The sequence below is a fragment of the Hydractinia symbiolongicarpus genome, chromosome 1, assembly GCF_029227915.1.
Source record: "Hydractinia symbiolongicarpus strain clone_291-10 chromosome 1, HSymV2.1, whole genome shotgun sequence".
Classification (NCBI taxonomy): Eukaryota; Metazoa; Cnidaria; class Hydrozoa; order Anthoathecata; family Hydractiniidae; genus Hydractinia; species Hydractinia symbiolongicarpus.
The window spans coordinates 19,546,023-19,555,711 of NC_079875.1; positions in this window are offsets into that span (position 1 = coordinate 19,546,023).

Below are 9,689 nucleotides of genomic sequence, written 5' to 3' on the forward strand. Positions count from 1 at the left end.
ATGATTCGATAGCGTTGTTGTAAAAAAGATCATCTATCCCGGCACCTTCTCTTGCTGAATAATAACAGATTCAATAAATTGTTTGGCCCGTGTTCTGGAAAACCAGTCAAAAAATGTTGGTGCCAAATCGTCCCAGGTATCTCGTAGTGACTCCAATTTGGCTTTGAAATCTTCTTCATCTTCGGCTGACGCCAAGGCTAACTCCCTTGCTACGCCATCATTCGTCCCGTAGATATTAGCGATAATTTTTTCTTTGTCCCTCGCTATAATTTTAGTTAACTTCTTCTTACCACGATCTGACATATGTTTAACGCACAAAAGACTCTTCAACTTTGGCAAGATTGATTTGAACAATGCCTTTTCTAAATCTGTTCCAAGATATGATAGACCATGCAAATTGTTATTAGCGACGATCAATGCACTAGCAAATTGGGAGAAGGTTTCAGCACTTTTTTTCATGTGAAGCAGTATTGGACCGAAGAACCATGGATGTTCACCTTTATCATTTACCAATCTTAAATTCTGATAAGCAATGTCTGTGAACCACATGTCGCATACATTGAAAGTGGTGTCCATTACAAAAACCTTTTTTTCTCGCACACAAAAAAGCTCCATGTCATATATTTGCTCCTGGTCGAGAGCAGTAACCAGATACTCATTGGGAGTGAATACCAAATTTTGAATGAAGCTGGCATCGTTATTTCTCATTCCAGCAACAACTTTCAGAAGCTCGTCATGTGGCATGTCTTCATCTGTCTCCTTGCTGTTGTCGATGTTTGTAACGCGTTGTTGAATGTTGTACACCTAAATTTGATTATAGCTGATAAACTCTTAACAATCACATGGTATATTTTCTGTGCGGATATTAGGAAGCGCGCAGAATCTAAAGTGTACTCGGAGTCGAGGCTATATTCATCACGCAAACAATTTGAAAAATCAAGAAACTGAACATGGCTTTTCAAACCTTCTTAACTAAAAATTAAAAATAAATTTTTTGGCTTGGCCGTGTGAAAAACATACTTGTTTCGGATTGCATGGCTGTGTTGATGACGAAATGCAATTAAAGGGACCACCCGATTCCTCAATGGCGTTGTCATAAACGATTTGTGCTCTTTCACCATTCTTTACCTGTTCTCTCTTTTCGGTTCTCAAATAAGGCGTAGATCTTGAATTTTCTTTCTTTGAGTTTCCATGACATGATATCTGAAAATCTGGATCAGTAACTTCGTTCTCAGTCCATTCATTGATAACTAAACAAAACTTCAAAAAGCAGCCAGTTTCGATACTTTTCACCCTGCAAACAGTATTTGAAAACCCTTTTTGTGTATTGTGAACACGATAACCACGAATCAATGCGAAAATCTTTTGCTTGTCTACACATTCATCGACATATTTTCTTTCGATTCTACGTTTTATAAACCAGCTTTCATTTTTCAAATGAGCCTTCTTACATTCAATACCATTATAGTAAACGTAGCTGCATGGAGAACCTTTATATTTGTAGGCTCCATTATCGTCTGCTAAGATTTGATCCAAGGTAAATTTGCTGTTATCAACAAGGTAAACTCCTGACGTAACAACACCTGAAGATAAAGTACATATCGTTTTTTGCACGAAAGACATTTTTAGGACTTGAGGATAACTAATGAAATAAAATAATCTGTTACCTTTTGGTGGACTAGCATTTGCATCGAAGAATAGACTTTCGTCAGGTGTGTCTGCAAACAGCTTATCAAATATATATTCAGCACTTGTTGTAGCATTTATTGTTATCTGAGGAAAAAATAGTAACTAACTATTGCAAGATTAATAAAGCGATAAAAAATAAACCTTTTTGTTCTCTTTTGGGATAAGAAAAGCAGAGGTGGACGGTGTTTGTGTAAGTATCTGTAAAAAATATGGAAAGAAAATACAGAAGTATCCTCCAACCCCACCCCTCTGCGGCCCTGGAATCGATGTTGCATAATAACACACTTATTGTTTCAGTGGATTTATTTCACTCATGCAAATACGAAGTTATTCCTGACGAAATGTGCACAATATAATATTTACCTGCGCGTTACCAACGTCGTCACCAGCATCTGTGCAATCTGACAATGGCGGAGATAGCAGTGGGTTCTGATAGCATTCCGGCTAGAAAATCAACATTCATGATTGAAAAAACAACAACAAAAACAGTGAATCAAAAAATATTGTACTTATTGTTGCAAAAACTTGTCCATGATCATTTGAACTCGTGTTTGGATCATCCATGTTGAAATATTTAGATCGTACTTTACCCTATAAAGAAGCCGAAGAAACGTCGTAGTAATTGGTCTAACAATTTCTTCCGACAACATGCAAATAACCCCCTAACTTTATCCAAAAAACAGCCATGTATCATGTCAATTTCTCCTCTTCATAAAATTGATGATGTAAAAAAATGTATTCACATAAAAATTATTCGCATATTCCATGAGAATGTTTAACACAGACACTGGGTAATTTTCGTAATCGGGCACTATATCCACAGCGAGCAGCAATATTGTATCTTCTTGCGGTGCTCCAAAGTTTATTTTTGTCGCAAGAAGAGTACACGACGAACGAATTTTTGATGTGACTGACATCAAGAATCATATCCAATTCTTCAGATATGTATTTCCCTATCGGTCCAAATGGTACGTGTGAACTGAAAATAGAATGGATATCATCATGCTGCGATAAGATTTCTTATTAGAAACGAAATAAATAAATAGACCGCCGATTAATTCCAGCCTAAAAAGGGGGCTAGCCGAAGCGTCCCTCTACCCGTGAAGTGGTCATAAACAACCTGGCACATATCATTCATCGGTGTTTGTGAAATTAAATATGGTAACCCAAACAACAACAAAGTGAACTTAAAAAAAAGATGGAAGAAAATGCAGCTGAAACCCTTGATTATTGTTACCTTTTCTTCGTCTAGTAAGTTGGATAACATATCGAATTCTCCATTCACTTAAGCCATGTTTGCTTCAACGAGATTGCAAATTTCAAAAACAGAACACAGACACAGAAAACAGACACAGGCGATTGAGGACAGTCAATTTTGGCTGGTTTAGGGTGATTATGGCTGATTATGGCTGATTTTGGGTAGTTCCATAGTTTAGTAATACCGGATGTCAAAGCATCATTGACATAGTTTTTCATATTTTTGGGAATGCTTCCCCACTTTTTCTGGCTTGAATCAGTCATATCTTGGTTTTTTATTACTTGGTTCCTCGGAATCTGAATCATCAGAGTCGTCGGAAGGTGACGAGCTACTGGATGATGAGGATGAGCTTGATGAGCTTGAGAATCTGGTTGCAGAAGAACGAGATCTGTTTTTCTTTTCCTTGCTGTTCTTCTTCTTCTCCCTTTCTTTGATTTTCTACGATTGTTAGAAAGAACCTTCCCCTTTCTTCCCACCACTTTTTTCCGAGGTCACATTAACTTCGACAGGTTGTGCCTTCTATTTTAGATATTTTACAATCAAAAATATTATGTAAGGATTGAAGACATCGTGCGAAAATACAACAGTGGAGAACTTACGGTAGAAAAAGTAAAACTTCTCTCTGATAATGCTTTGAAACGTGTACATCAAACAAGACGAGGTACCCAATCAAATTATTTTCCATTCATTGGACCACTAAATTTCAATATTCTATAACATACCTAGATTGGCAGTTCAATTACATGGTTCAAGCTTTAACAGCTCCAGCAATATTTGACGTTAGATATAAAAACAAACGAATGGCATTAGATTTACGTTTGGCGACGTTTCGAGAGACCCTTCTCTCATCATCGGGCGATGCGAATGAGATAAAACATTCGTTTATAGTATTATTTTGGATTGAAATGATCCAAACCTTGAGGGAAACGATACACACCTTGATAAGTGCGGACGCAAACGTAAGATGTTTGCCGTACAGAATTGGCGGGAAAATGCTGTTTGTTGTTGTAGACTGAAGGTGATTCTATTTTTTGTAGTGCTGAAATCCATATGTTAGGTAACTGGTATTGAATGCTGTTTATATGATTCGGATCACTGATTGAATGGATCGACTCTTTGATTTTTCTTTGAGTCCAGTTGGATTCCCGATCGATTATCTTTTTGTTGTCGAAGTTAAATCGATGGTCGTTTTTCAACAATTGATTAAACTAATTCCTGATCGTGGTCTCTTGTTTAGCCAGAATTCTTTGAAAAAAAAGCCCTTATATGATTTGCTTTTATGTAACAAATTTGCATCAGTCATAATTTTTACATATTTTTTCTTTCCAAAGTGGTAAGGAGTAATTCATAAGTAATTCATTCTTAATAACAGCTATAAGTTGCATTAATACGTACCTTTGTTATGCACCAAACTTCAATTTCAATTTCTTCAGTCGAAACTTTTCTTGCTTTTTTCATTGCCAATATTCGCGCCACTAAAAACCACTTTCGTTCCCAGTGCAAAATCAGGGTGAATAACGTTTCAGCGGAAATTTATACCGGTGAAATCCCCCTCCCAAAAAAGTCAAAGATTTATTGAAATTTGAACTCTATAAATAAAATGAGAATTTCGTTTATCATGCGCAGGAATCATCGTTCTGTATGACCAAATAAGAAACGAAATGGCTAAAAATAACAAAAATTCAGAATTCAGCCTGTTCCTATTTACGAAACTAACGTGTTCAGGAACAAGGCTGAATAATTGTAATAAAATATTTTATTACTGTGAGAGAATTTCTCACCACTCGGCAGCATAAACTGTTTTAGCAATGAAAAGTATTGGTCATGCTATTGGTTAGTTTCTTTCAAAAATTGTCTTTTGTCAAAAGAAAAAAGCTATTTGAGCACATTGTCAACTAACCTTGAGTAGCGAAACTGTTAAAAAAGTTTTAGATTTTGTAGAATAAATCAACTACACTTCTAATAGTTGCTGCTTTGGATATGTTAAGGTCAGAATTTGTTTCCCAGGAATGTCATCATCATCATCATCATCATCATCATTCTCGGCTTAACGTCCATTTTCCATGCTCACATGGGTTGGACGGGATATATTAATGACCCTGTTCCAATCTGATCTAGACTGTGTTAGATCTAAACTCAACTTCCTTTGTATCAAGTCTGTCCTTATAACCTCCTGCCAAGTCTTTCTCGGTCTGCCTCTGGGCTTTGCTCTGCAATTTGGTTTTGTTCCAGGGCACGGCACTACAGATGCAATATTTTTACTTAGACAGCTTCAGGAAAAGTATTTAGGAAAGATAAAGAATCTCCATTTTGCCTTTGTAATTTAGAGAAAGCTTTTGATAGAGTGCCACGGAAAGTTATTTGGTGGGATATGAGGGAATTAGGTGTGGATGAGTGGCTAGTTGCGATGGTACAGTCTATGTACAGCAATGCTAGAAGTCGTGTCAGGATTAACGATTCACTTTATGATGAAGTTAGTGTAAAGGTTGGTGTACATCAGGGTTCTGTACTTAGTCCTTTGTTGTTTGTTCTAGTCTTAGAAGCGCTGTCGATGGAGTTCAGAACAGGTTGTCCAGGGCTAAGGGTGAACACAGTAAAGTCTAAAGTTATGATTAGTAGCATTGCAGCCAAGTGTGACCTTGTAGTTGGAAAGTGGCCTTGTGGAGTTTGCAGGAAAGGGGTTGGTAGTAACTCAATTTTTTGTCAGACTTGCAAGCATTGGGTACATAAGAAGTGCAGTAGTATTGGTGGAAGGTTAAGAGCTAACATTCAGTTCGTATGCAAGCGTTGCAAAGGTGAGATTATAGAGAATGAAGTATTTCCAGCTTCAATGATGTACAGCAGTGGCTCGTTAGAGATAGTTGAGAACTTCTGTTACTTAGATGATATGTTGGGCAGTGAGCGGGGTGTTGGAAGAAGTGTTACTTGGAGGATAGGTTCTGCTTGGAAAAAGTTCAGAGTTACTTCCTTTGTTGACTAGCAGAGTCTTGTCAGTTGAGTTAAAAGGTAGGTTGTATGAGGCCTGTGTAAGAAGTGTTATGTTGTACGGTAGTGAGACATGGGCAGTGAAGCAGGAAGATCTTGACCGTTTAGAAAAGAATGATATGAGAATGGTTAGGTGGATGTGTAACGCCAGTCTGAGAGACAGAAAGAGTTCAGATGAGCTAATGTATGAGAAAGAAATGGTTAAAATGTTAAAGCTACAACAAAACTATATTTAAAAAATACGGTTATTATTAAGGGACATGTCAGCTTGACTATTTTTAACCAATTCGTCGATTCGCCAATCGGTTGTTTCGAAAGAATTGTGTGAACATGAAAGCTTTTACGCAAAAGTTGATAACAAATACCGCAGAAATGAACTAGAATGCGAAAAATGTGTATTACATGATAAACCTTTGTTACTATTTGAGTCCGCAAAAAATGGGAAATACCAATTACATTGTGATCTAATGCAAAATTAATTATACAGTCTACTTCAGATACTGTAGAAAATATCTGAGTCTTCAATGCTAATTAACTTGATGTAAAGATGATATTGGACAAGTTGCTTCGTTAGGAGTACTATACGTATCAATTTTAGATGTTCCGGTCTTGTGTTTAGCATAAATTAAATTTGCAGACGCAAAACTTAGGTCTTTGTCGAAATAACTGAACAAATTGTGAATCGGTTTCCTATGGTAGTCGTGGTTGGGTAATCTTCCGCGCATGGAATGTGCAATCCACCAAATGGAATCCACGCAACTAAATCTTCGTTTGCAATACTCTCGTTGTCATGGAGACGTGCATCGAAGGAAAAACAAGGTGTGAGTGTTTGAGAAAAATTAAACATACAACCTCCATATCTTCCGGTTTCTTCACATTTCGATTATCTGGTATTTTGACCATTTGGTATGTTTTGTTGCTCTATGTTTATCCAGATACCCTTGCTTTATTTTATTTGGTGTGTAGATTCGATAGCCACGATGATTTCCATGTATGTTCTTCTCATTCTCATTGTAAACAATGTAATATTTCGGATGGGCAAAATTATAGCGAATAGCAGCTTCTTTTTCTGTTTGTATTTTATTTTCTTTGATGAATTTCTTTACAGTGGGTTGATAATCCTAAATCTGTGTTTTCGTTTTACTGTTCTTTGTCCCTGGAATATCCAAATCAACTTTTTATAACAACATGTGGTCATGCCACCTAGTAAGCCATCAACAACTGATCTTATAAATTTTAAAGCGGAGAATTAGAAGTGAAAGTGAAAAAAAGGTTAGAAAATAACTACATTCTTGCACGTAACAAAAGTTACTTCTTACAAGTTACAATCCTTTTTTAAATTATAAGTTCTGTTTTTTTTAAATGTCTAACATACACTTTTATCCTGAAAATCGCCCTAACACGTACTAATATCATTTTTGTCTAAGTTTGAATTAACGGGAGCTTCGGTTAAGTTAAAAATTCGTTAAGTCGAACTGTTTTCCCTGTCCCTTGTAGGTTCGATTTACCGCGAGTTAACAAACATTCGAATATGCACATATAGCATTTTTTTAAACGTTTTTTGAACGAAAGTTCTTTGTCAGAAGAAGAATCTATGGCCCATGTTGCTTATTGTTGCGATGAAAGTTGATATTAAAAACGCTGTGAATTTAAAATTATCAACATTCCTTGCTGTTTTTCTAGGGGAGTGAAGCGAGATTTCGGATTTACTGTAAGTTGAATTTTGAGACTGTGTGTGTAGTTATAGCTTTGTTACCAATTTTCTGGCGAAGTTGTTTGTTTACATTTACAGTAGCCAAGTTATACCGTGCTGTAAAAAGCCCTTAGTGAAGGCTTTTTGGCCAATCACCGTAGATGATTTTCCGTGTAAACCTGTTGAAGAAAGCTATCAGTTTACAATTCAGTATATTGTAAAATACCCTTGGCCGTTTCAAAGTGTTAAAAAAGTTCGTTTGCAAGGAGTAAGTCCTAATTTAACAAAAATTTAAAATCTTGCACAAAATGTCAGATGGCAAATGGCATTAAATCCTCCGCACGAATCTTACACAAAATAAAAAAGAACAGCGTGCAAGATGTAAAATCTAATTGTTAAGAACTTCAACAACGACAGTCACAACACCGACACTCACAACACTAATACTCACAAAACTGAGAGTAACAACTCCCACAGTCACAAAACGGATAATAACAATGTAAGAAACAACGCATCTCAAATATGTACATCTTAAGTGATTATGTTGAAACATCTTGGTACTTTAATCTGAAATGTCAAAAAGGAGGCCTGCAAGAGTTAGCACAAATCAACAAAAATAAGTTCTTTACGCATTTTAAATATAGTCTTTCCCCTAATAGCTTATACAAAAATATCAAAAAGCCATTAGCATGGAAAATATCAATTTAAATTTAGAAAAATTAGTCATTTAATTAGTCATCGGTTGCATACCATCCTCTCCCACAAAAATTTACAAAAATGTCAACCAGTGAACAACACAAAATTAATTCTTTAAATGACATGTTCATGTATGTATGTTAATACTTTAAAGAAACATATACATCATCGTTCAGCAAAAAATTAATTGTTTTTTGGTATGATGATCTATACTGCCCTTTACCACACATTTTAAACCGAAATGTCAAAATGCGGTGAGCAAGGAATAAATTTGAAATCAACAAAGACCTTTATTTTAAAGTCCTTCCTCACAAAAGTTTACGCAAAATGTAAAAACAGAACGGTTTTTGTGGAGCAAATCTAAATCAATAAAAACCTTTCATTGGCTGCGAATGTCTAAACATTTTTTTGAATTAGGACTGGGGCGAGATCCGTTAAAATGTAAATATATTTTAGGCTAGCTAACCTTTATTTGGATACAGCTCTATACCCATTAAACACACTGAAACCTTAAAACTGAGATTTGATAATAAAAGTTTATTCATTTATCAATAAAATTTTGAAAAATTATTAAATTTCATTTGTTTATCAGCTACCACAACAAGCTTAGATTTTGTGTCTTTTTTTTCAATGAAAACAGATACTCTCTCAATCCTGTTAAATTCTTGTAAACACGAAGTTATTCTGGCAATAAATTTGGTTAAAAGAGGTAGTTGAGGCTTACGTGAAACCTATAAGACATTAATTTGAAGTGTATCAGTACTTTAGAAAGAATTATGGTCTGTGACAAAACACATTTTTTAAAAAAATTTTTTTTTTTTAAATTCAACATGGCCACTATAGAATTTCACCTAGCCTTGATAGGAAAAACGTTCTACATGTTCAAAGAACTTCAGAAAAGTTGTTTTTTTTTGCATAAAAAAAAGTTGGGGAACAAAACTTAGCTATTTCTTGGATACCTGTTTTTAGTATGTTGACCGACCTTCACAATACCCGAGACAAACCGGGTTGTTAGCTACTGATATGTACCACTTGTGTACAAGGAAAGTTTTTAAACCAAATTTTATTTATATATAAGTAAAAAATTATCAATTTTACAAAATCCTAAGTAAAAATGTTTTAACCTTGGCCGACATGTAAGTGATTTTGTCGCTAGCAGGGTAATGTCGATTTGAAATTAACTTTTTAAAAAGAATGCTTAGCCGAAGTAAACATATTGTTTAACATTTTCCGGCAAACCAAGAAAATATCTTTCAAATATACTATTGTAACGACAATTTTTTCCCCTTTATTTCAGGTTAGTATACAGGAAGTAAAGCACCGTGAGTACAGAATCAACAGTATTCTGTACTCACAGTGCTTTAGAAA